Source organism: Raphanus sativus, chromosome 5 (genome assembly GCF_000801105.2).
Source record: "Raphanus sativus cultivar WK10039 chromosome 5, ASM80110v3, whole genome shotgun sequence".
Lineage (NCBI taxonomy): Eukaryota > Viridiplantae > Streptophyta > Magnoliopsida > Brassicales > Brassicaceae > Raphanus > Raphanus sativus.
Window position 1 is genome coordinate 13,047,116 of NC_079515.1, and position 9,367 is coordinate 13,056,482.

General features: G+C 47.1%; 1 non-coding gene across 1 annotated transcript; it reads left to right on the forward strand.

Annotated features, from left to right (window-relative positions):
* The first annotated feature begins 7,386 nt into the window (after positions 1-7,386).
* On the forward strand, positions 7,387-7,491 carry LOC130495320 (small nucleolar RNA R71). The gene has a single exon (XR_008934592.1). It is a non-coding gene; the product is annotated as a small nucleolar RNA R71 (small nucleolar RNA).
* Positions 7,492-9,367: the final 1,876 nt, after the last annotated feature.

Below are 9,367 nucleotides of genomic sequence, written 5' to 3' on the forward strand. Positions count from 1 at the left end.
CATAAAAATGACACAAGGACTGACTCAAAAAGCACACAAGCGAATATAGTACAATCGCTCCCCCAGACTTAGTTCACACCATCCCTGGTTGTGAAAATAAATCAGAGGAAGCTGAAACACACCAAACAGAAGCAAATAACATAAACAAATAAATAGTTCAGATGGATAAGACAAGGGATAGAAATAGTCCTTTCGGACTCAGTCTGAATCGCCGCTACCGGAGTGACCAGCTGTCTTCCTGTTCCTCGGCAGTCTCTCTGCTCCAGTCGATGTTCCCGCGTGTTCCTTGCCTGGGCGCCTTGTTCTCTGCGGCGTACGCTCTTCCTGCGCTCCAATGCAGCCGCCTGTGATCGCCCTGAGTATCCTCTTCATGAGGCTGTTGTTCTTCTTCTGGGAATCAACCATCCAGCGTCTGTAGGCGTGATCATCAGTCACATCGGTGAAGTCCTCCAAGTCATACTCACCATCAGCCGGTGGAGTCACATGCTCCACATCATCCATGTCTTCATCATCGTGCTGAACCGGCGCCTTCGGATCATCGCAGAGGTGCTCTTCATCGAGTGAGAACACAATGTTCTCCAGGGATAAGAAGTCTGTGAACCCTGGCATAGGGAGCTTGCAGTACAGAGGGTTCCCTTCTTTATCCTGGAATTTGTAGGTGGTCTCGTCGCGCAAGATGTGGCATGCGATCAGGTAAGGAGTATCGATGTACTCCATCTCAGAGACAACCTTGTAGGAGCTGAGGTTGATGTTGAAGCGCTGGAACAATGGTGTGAGCAGACTGCCGCATTGATCCTTCTTATCGTCAGTCCGAATCAGGGTGTCTCTGCGGTCAGCGAACATGGAGATGAGATGGAACCCTGGGTTGGTCTTGACTTCCTGGATCGGAGTGATGTTCTCTCTGCGCATCTCGTCCTCAAGTCCCGTGTAGAGAACCTGGAGCTCTCCATTCGTGATCTTGGAGGTGTACTCCTTCGCGAACAGGACATTGGATACGATCTTGGCAATGATCCGGATAGCAGGGTTCCGGATCTGCGACTGATAGGCCTTGCGAGAGGTGAACTTGCCAGCTGCGATGAGATCCCAAAAGGTGTCTGCCGGCTTGAACTTCTTTTCCACTGAAACTCTCTTTGGCGTGTCTGCAATCTCGAATAGCGCGTTCAGATCGTTGAGAGAGATGGTGCAGAACTTTCCATCAGCCATGAAGGAGAAGGAGCAGTTCTCGTACGTAGGCGCAGTGGGGTTCTGGTAAGTGATCCTGCACGTCGCGAGCACTTGCCTGACCAAGTCTGGGTAGAGAACCTGGGCCTGGTAGCAGAGAGGCATGAATCCCATAGCTTGCATCATGTCGAACACCTCAGTGTCAGGGCCTAAAGCGCCTAGTGTTGGCTGGTGCACGAACCGCGTGGGCAGGATCTCTGCCAGGAGGAGCCTGTTGTATATCGCTGCCGACTCCTTGTCCCATCCCTCAATGTTAAAGTCAAGGAGCATCGGATCATTGAGGTCGATGGGCTCGCCCTCATTCTTGTTCGGCCATGGGTAACCAGGTGGAGCACTCGCGGCTGGAGAAGCTATGCTCTTGGCTGTTCTAGCGTTTCTCATCTTTGGAGACATCTGCAAAACAACAGCAAACACAACATCAGCACAGTTCGTCGGTTGTTCTAGCAACGATGAAACAATCCAATCTTCTTGTTCTATCCAAGTCCATCGATTACTAGACAACCTACACAAGCCTCAATCTCAACAGTAGAAATCGCAAAGGCCAAGAATCACAAGCAACAAATCGGTTCCTCTTCCATTGAAAATCAATCATGAGTTCAATCCTAGTAGCAAGTATACTATCAAGAGCTACAACCTAGGAGGAAATCCCAAAGCATAAAGGAAAGAGAGAACCCAAGAAATCACTCCCAAATCGCGATTTGCATGCGCTAAAGGGGGAGAGTTCTTGTCCGATTACCTTGATTGGAGAGGTGATTCCTGCAAAACAACCCAATCTCAAGAGAATCCAAGAGGTTAGAACCAAAATCGATGAGAAAGAGAGGGATGTGTGTTTGCGATTTTAGGGTTCTAAGGGGGGTGTGTTTGCGGCGAGAGAGATGAAGTGGGGAAGTGGAGTGTTTGGGCCTTAAATAGGTCCATCAAAACCGCTTTCCCTTCTCTATTTTTTTTTGTTCGAGCACTTACCTGGAACAATCGGCGGAACAACCGCTGGAGTGTTCTCCTGGAGTGATCTCGAATTTTCTTGATTTTTCAACCTGCAAGTTAGTTCCTAGAAAGATAAAGACAAAAAGAAAACAATATTTACACTCACCAGTGGGTTGCCTCCCACCAAGCGCTTGTTTTCTGTCACTAGCTTGACTTCAATGAGCCGATTAGGCTTAAGGGAGATCGCTTAAGGGTATCTCTACACCTTCAGCGATTGTTGTGTCAGCAAGATATGGGTTTAGACGCTGACCATTGACAACAAATTCTCCGCCTCTTGTGTCCAGCAACACAACAGCTCCATAAGGGCGAACCTCCTTAATGGTGAAAGGTCCGGACCATCTGGACTTAAGCTTTCCAGGGAACAGCTTAACCCGTGAATTGAAGAGTAAGACCTGATCGTTCGGAGCAAAGCTTCTGCTGATGATCCGTTTGTCATGGAACGCCTTGGTCTTTTCCTTGTAGATCTTAGAACTCTCATAGGCCAGATGCCTGATCTCCTCCAACTCGTGGATCTGAATGGTTCGCCTCTCCTTGGCGGGTTTGATGTCGAAGTTGAGTAGTTTGACAGCCCAAGCGGCCTTGTACTCTAGCTCAACAGGTAGGTGGCACGCCTTGCCATAGACCAGATGATAGGGAGTGGTCCCTAGAGGGGTCTTGTAGGCTGTTTTGTACGCCCATAGAGCATCGTCAAGCTTAAGGGACCAGTCCTTGCGGGTGGTGTTGACAGTCTTCTGCAGGATGTTCTTGAAACCTCCACTTGACCACTTGTTTGAGGATGATAGGCGGTTGCAACCTTGTGTTTGACACCATTCTTGCTCAGCAATCCTTGGAACAACTTGTTGATAAAGTGAGTTCCACCATCGCTTATAACCACTCTAGGCACTCCAAATCTTGGAAAGATGATGGAGGTGAACATCTTGGTTACAACTCGCGCATCATTGGTTGGACTAGCAATCGCTTCTACCCACTTGGAGACATAGTCCACAGCAACTAGGATGTACGCGTTCTTGTGAGAGACTGGGAAGGGTCCCATGAAATCGATCCCCAAGCAATCGAACACTTCAACTTCCAAGATGTAGTTCTGAGGCATCTTGTTTCTCTTGCTTATACTCCCCATCCTTTGGCATGAATTGCATCGAGATATGAAAGCGTGAGCATCTCTGAACATAGTGGGCCACCAGAAACCGGCTTGGAGGATCTTGGAAACTGTCTTGAAGGTGGCAAAGTGACCAGCATAAGAAGAACCGTGGCAGTGGTGAAGGATCCCTGGAATATCAGTCTCTGGAACACATCTCCTGAAGATCCCATCCTTGGTTTGCCGATAGAGATACGGCTCATCCCAGAAGTAGTGCCTTGCCTCCCTTAGAAATTTCTTCTTCTCATTCCCAGTGAACCTCAAAGGTTCTTTCTCAGCTGCCAAGAAGTTGGCAATCTCAGCGAACTATGGAAGGTTCAGGTACTCCTTCTGGATCACTGCAACGAATGCTCCTTCTACGCGGGAACAGTCCTTGATGACAGGTGACGACTGCTCCATGTTGCGCAGACCAATCGCATTGACGTACTCCATCGGTTGTTCCACATCAAGAACTGTCTCATCTGACACTTTCATCCTGGAGAGATGATCTGTTACTCCATTATCAACCCCCTTCTTGTCTCTTATCTCCAGATCAAACTCTTGGAGCAAAAGAATCCATCTTAAGAGCCGCGGTTTAGCATCCTTCTTCGTGAGTAGGTACTTGAGAGCCGCGTGGTCTGTGTGCACAATCACTTTTGATCCAACCAGATAGGATCTGAACTTCTCAAAAGCGAACACGATGGCAAGGAGCTCCTTCTCTGTGGTTGCGTATCGGCACTGAGCTTCATCTAAGGTTCTGCTTGCATAGTAAATCACGTAAAGCTTCTTGTCTTTACGCTGTCCAAGGACTGCTCCCATTGCAAAATCACTTGCATCTGTCATGATCTCAAAAGGGAGATCCCAGTCTGGAGGTTGGACAACTGGTGCACTGACTAGGGCTCCCTTGATCATGTGGAATGCGGCTAAGCAGTCGCTGTCAAAGGCAAACTGAGCTTCCTTGCAGAGCAACCGAGTGAGTGGTCTCACGATCTTAGCGAAGTCCTGGATGAACCTCCTATAGAAACCAGCGTGTCCCAAGAAACTCCTGATTCCCTTCACTAAAGTTGGTGTTTGCAGACTCATCATGACCTCGATCTTTTCCTTGTCCACCTCAATGCCTTTCTCTGATATTTTGTGTCCCATAACAATCCCATCTCTGACCATGAAGTGGCATTTCTCCCAGTTCAGCACCAGATGCTTCTCCTCGCATCGCTTCAGCACTCTGCACAAGTTTGACAAACATACATGAAAGGAGCTCCCATAGACGCTGAAATCGTCCATGAAAACCTCCATTATGTCTTCGATCAGATCAGTAAAAATCGACATCATGCATCACTGGAAGGTCGCTGGAGCATTGCACAAGCCAAAGGGCATCCTCCTATACGCATATGTTTCATAAGGGCACGTGAACGTCGTCTTCTCCTGATCATCTGGGTGGATGGGAATCTGAAAGAAACCTGAATAACCATCTAAAAAGCAATAGTAAGGGTGGTTAGCCAATCTCTCAAGCATTTGATCAATAAAAGGAAGTGGGAAGTGATCCTTACGAGTCGCAACATTCAACTTACGAAAATCAATGCACATGCGATGACCAGTAACTGTTCTAGTGGGGATCAATTCATTCTTTTCATTGCTTATCACAGTGATCCCACCTTTCTTAGGTACTACATGCACAGGACTAACCCACTTACTATCAGAGATCGCATAGATCACACCTGCTTCTAGAAGTTTCATTATCTCTTTCTTTACAACATCTTTTAGATTTGGGTTTAACTCCTCTGATGTTCTACAGAAGTCATCGATTCATCTTCCAGGTGTATTCTATGCATGCACAGATCAGGTGAAATGCCAGGTATGTCAGCTAGAGAATAACCCAAAGCCTTACGATATTTTCTCAGCTCACACAAGAGCAGAGCAGTCTCTGCATTGTTCAGGTCAGCATTCACAATGACAGGATATGTGGAATTGGGTCCAAGAAATGCATACCTGAGTCCCTTGGGAAGGGATTTGAGCTCTACCTTTGGAGCTTTCAGCTCGCTCCATGAGTCATCGGTCTGAGCGCTGGAACAGACGGGTTCTGAGGCGCGGTTGTTCCAGTCGATGTGCTGGACTCACTGTTTCCCCCAGACTTAGATTGCCACCATTCTCTCAATACTCCTGGCTGAATCCAGGAATTTGGCATAGGCATCAGCATCAACACTCTCTAAGCTCTGCTCGGATTCAGCTCTGACTAAGGCGAGTTCAAGCGGATCCTCGGTGAGAATCTCCTCTATCATTCCCTCATGCGGATTAATGGGTCACCATCTTCTTGGACAGTGAAAGTTTGTCCATCCAGCATCGTTTCTTGAGCGTCTGATCCATCTCGAACTTCATCACAATATCCCAAAGGTGGAGATCAATCTTCCCTTGTCGGACATCAATGATAGCTCCAACAGTGCAGAGGAATGGTCTGCCTAGGATCAGGGGATCATTGGAATCTTCCTCTTCCAGAACAACGAAATCGGCAGGAACAATTGTGTTTCCAATCAGAACTTGAAGATCTTCTAGGATTCCAACTGGAGACTTCACAGATCGATCAGAAACACTAGGGGACATCCTGGTAGGCTTGAAGTCCGAGTATCCAAGGCGCTTAGCCACAGTATATGGCATGAGGTTAATGCTCGACCCTAGATCGACCAGTGAGCATGAGAAAAGTGTTCTCCCAATCTGAACCGAGAGAACAAATTTTCCCGGATCACCCAACTTCTTGATCCTTCTGTTCTGGAGCACCGCGCTGCACTCCTTAGAGACAATCATGAATTCGCTGTCATCAGATATCTTCCCAGAGATCAATCCTTTGACAAAGCTACGCATGGATAGTATCATCTGGATCGCACTCATCAGAGGGAGCTTGACAGTTAGGTCTTCCAGCATCTTCCTGCACTTCATCTCTTCCTTATCCTTGCGTGTAGCCTTAGCTGGAACAGGGTAAGGCACTTTCGGTACATACTGACGAGCAGGAGAAGGTGCTGCAGTCGGTGGAACAACCCCAGCGGGTCGCTCTGCTTCAGTCGGAACAGTCTCAGTAGGTTGTTCTGCATCATCCTCATCTGTGGGTATAGCTTTAGGTGGCTGATCCGACTCCTTCTGCTTCCCTTTCTCAGCCGATGTGAATCTCCTGGGGTCTAGATCAGGCAGTTGCTTTCCACTCCTCAAACCTACTGCATTGCACTCCTTGGGGTTCTTGTCTGTTTTTCCAGGGAGAGTTCCTTGCTGTCTCTTCACATTTTCAGCAGTCAGCAATCTGAATATCCATCTGTCTCATATGGCTTGAGACATTGTCATACTTCACACTCAGGTCATTGAACATATGATTCATCCTGGTGTTGATGTCGTTTGTGACCTGGTTCAGTGCTTTCCCTTGGATCTGCTGTCCTTGGAGCAGTTGGCTCATCATATTGGCGAGGCTCTTCATGTCATCATGCGGAGCAGTCTGAGTCGGTTGTGCAGCTTGCAGATTAACCGGCTGTTTCTGGCTGTGGAATTGGGCATTCTGAGCTGGGTTGAGGATAAAGGTTCTTCCCTGATTGCCATAAGGCCTTTGGTATCCACTGTTCTGACCCTGGTTTCCTTGAGCTTTATCGTCTGGTTTAGGGGCATTGAACAGGTGGGGATTGTTCCTCACGTTAGGGTTCGGGTGATAGTTCTTGAACTGCCATCCTTGCCCATTCACATAACTCACTTCATGCTGATCCTCAGCCGACTGATCTGCCTCTGATGTGCCTTCCGCGGTAGCTTTATCCTGTGGGGATTCTTCCATGATGAAGACCTGGTTCTGGTTACTCTTAATCAGCTGATCGACCTTGGCAGAGAGCTCATCAATCTTGCTGTTGTCGATGCTCTTCACCTTCTGAGTGCGATCAGTCTCGCGGTTATTGTCAGCTGAGCTTGAGGCCATGTTCTCAATCAACTCGAATGCACCTTGAGTGGACTGAGTCATGAAATCTCCCTTACTGGCTGAGTTCAAAGCGTTCCTGTACTCCCAGCCTACTCCATCGTAGAACACTCCCAGCAGATAGTCTTCCTCAAAACCGTGATGTGGGCACTCTCTGCGGTAGACATTGAATCGCTCCCAAGCATCACAACGGCTCGTCCACCAATTGTTTGAAGGTCACGATCTTCTGTCTCAGAGCTGCCGTCTTCGATTTCGTGTAGAAGTGGCTTAAGAAGGCCTCTCGGACTTGTTCCCAAGTGGTGAGTGATCCTGTGGGTAGTGAATCAAGCCAGCGAGCAGCTTTCCCATCAGAGAGAAAGGGAACAGAGTACACTTGATGTAATCGGGTGGTACTCCATTCGCTTTAGTGAAACCACACATCTTCTCAAAGTGCTCGATGTGGTCCATCGTATCTCCAGCAGGAAGTCCATTGAAGATCTTCCTTTGCACTAGACTTATCAAGGCTGGCTTGATCTCGAAGTCTTGCCTAGTGCACGGTGGAGGGGTTATGGCAGATCGCGTAGCAGGCAGATTACGCAGTAAGTTTCTCTGGCCGATCTGGACCATCCTCCTGTTGGTTCTGCTGGTTCGCAGCATTCAGAGCAGCTTGCTGCGCTTGGATCGTCTGCTGCATCTGCTGCATCTGCTGTTGCATGAGTGCAAACGCAGCAGTGAGATCATCTGGATGATCACCCATGTTGGTGTTCGTTGATCTCGGCTGTTGACGGTTCTGTCGTTCCAATCTCGCTAGTTCCTCGTTAGTAAGCTGATGCAATGGTCCTTGTGCGTTGCTCCGAGTATGTCTACTGGTCATGCACCTGGATCATCAGCTGAAACAAAGAAAATAACACGAGTTAGATATCTTAGACTAGATATGAAACCGAAAATTAGAGGTAAAAAAATCTGGTCCCCGTCGCAACGGCGCCAAAACTTGATACACTAAAAATGAATCCTTGCTACTGCCAAGTTAACAGTTGCAATTGTAGTACTTGAGATTCAAATCCAGAGGACCAGTCTACACTCTAGTTCTATAAGTTCCAGAATCAAGCTAAGAGAAGATATAATTTGGTTGAAATAGGCGATAGTAACAAGCAAAATAAACACGAGATTGATTCAATTAAACAAGAGCTAGCCTAGGGTATTTCATTGGGTGTTGAATTGGAGCCAAACAATTATTCAAGCGCGATGAAGTGCTTTCTAGAACTCGGATCACTCAGCTGGAACACTCCACTGTCGTGGGTAGTGATCGCTTTGCAGATCGATCTCACCACCTAACTGTCGTTGGGATGAGGATCGATTGCAAGCTTTAGAGAACAGGTCCGATCAGTTCACTTACCACCCTAATATCTACTTTCGCTGATTAGGGATACTAAGCTCATTCAATACATGTCAAGTTATCATCCTAAGCGGTTAACTAGGTGATGAACTAGTGATCTAACATCAAGTGATCAGTTTAATGAAAGCAGTAAGAACAGTATGAATGAAGAACAGTTATGGATCGCTTATCTATGTTTAGCTCATGTCTCAACACCCTAAAACCCTAGGCGAGCAAGGTCACTACTCGATCATGATGCACATAAACAAAGACATAAATCCTGAATAAAATTGCATAAGAACAGAGTATGAAACAATAGGGTTCAGATGATCTTCTCTATGAGAGGATGGATTCTTCTCCCTTACAAGTTGCAGATCGCAAATACTCAGTGTTCTCTTGTAAAAACTAGCGTAAGAAAAATAGAAATAGATAGATGGCGTTTTTATGGAGGCGCCAATCAGAGAGAAAAGAGATTAGGGCAACAGGGCTTTAATTCCCGAAATAGGAGTTTCCATATTCGTCTGGAACAATCCCGGATCACTCCGTCTGCTTGTTCCGCTTGAGAGAGAACAGTCTCGGGACTGTTCTCTTGAGTGTTCTCCGCAGGAATGCTCCAAAAGGACTTCTTTTTATCAGGCACCTTCTCTTCTTCCTTCTACTAACTCCAGACCTGTAAAAGGTCAAAAATGACTAGACTGACACGTATTGACTTGAAACAAATGAAAACATATATACAATGATGTGAAAACACCATATATCA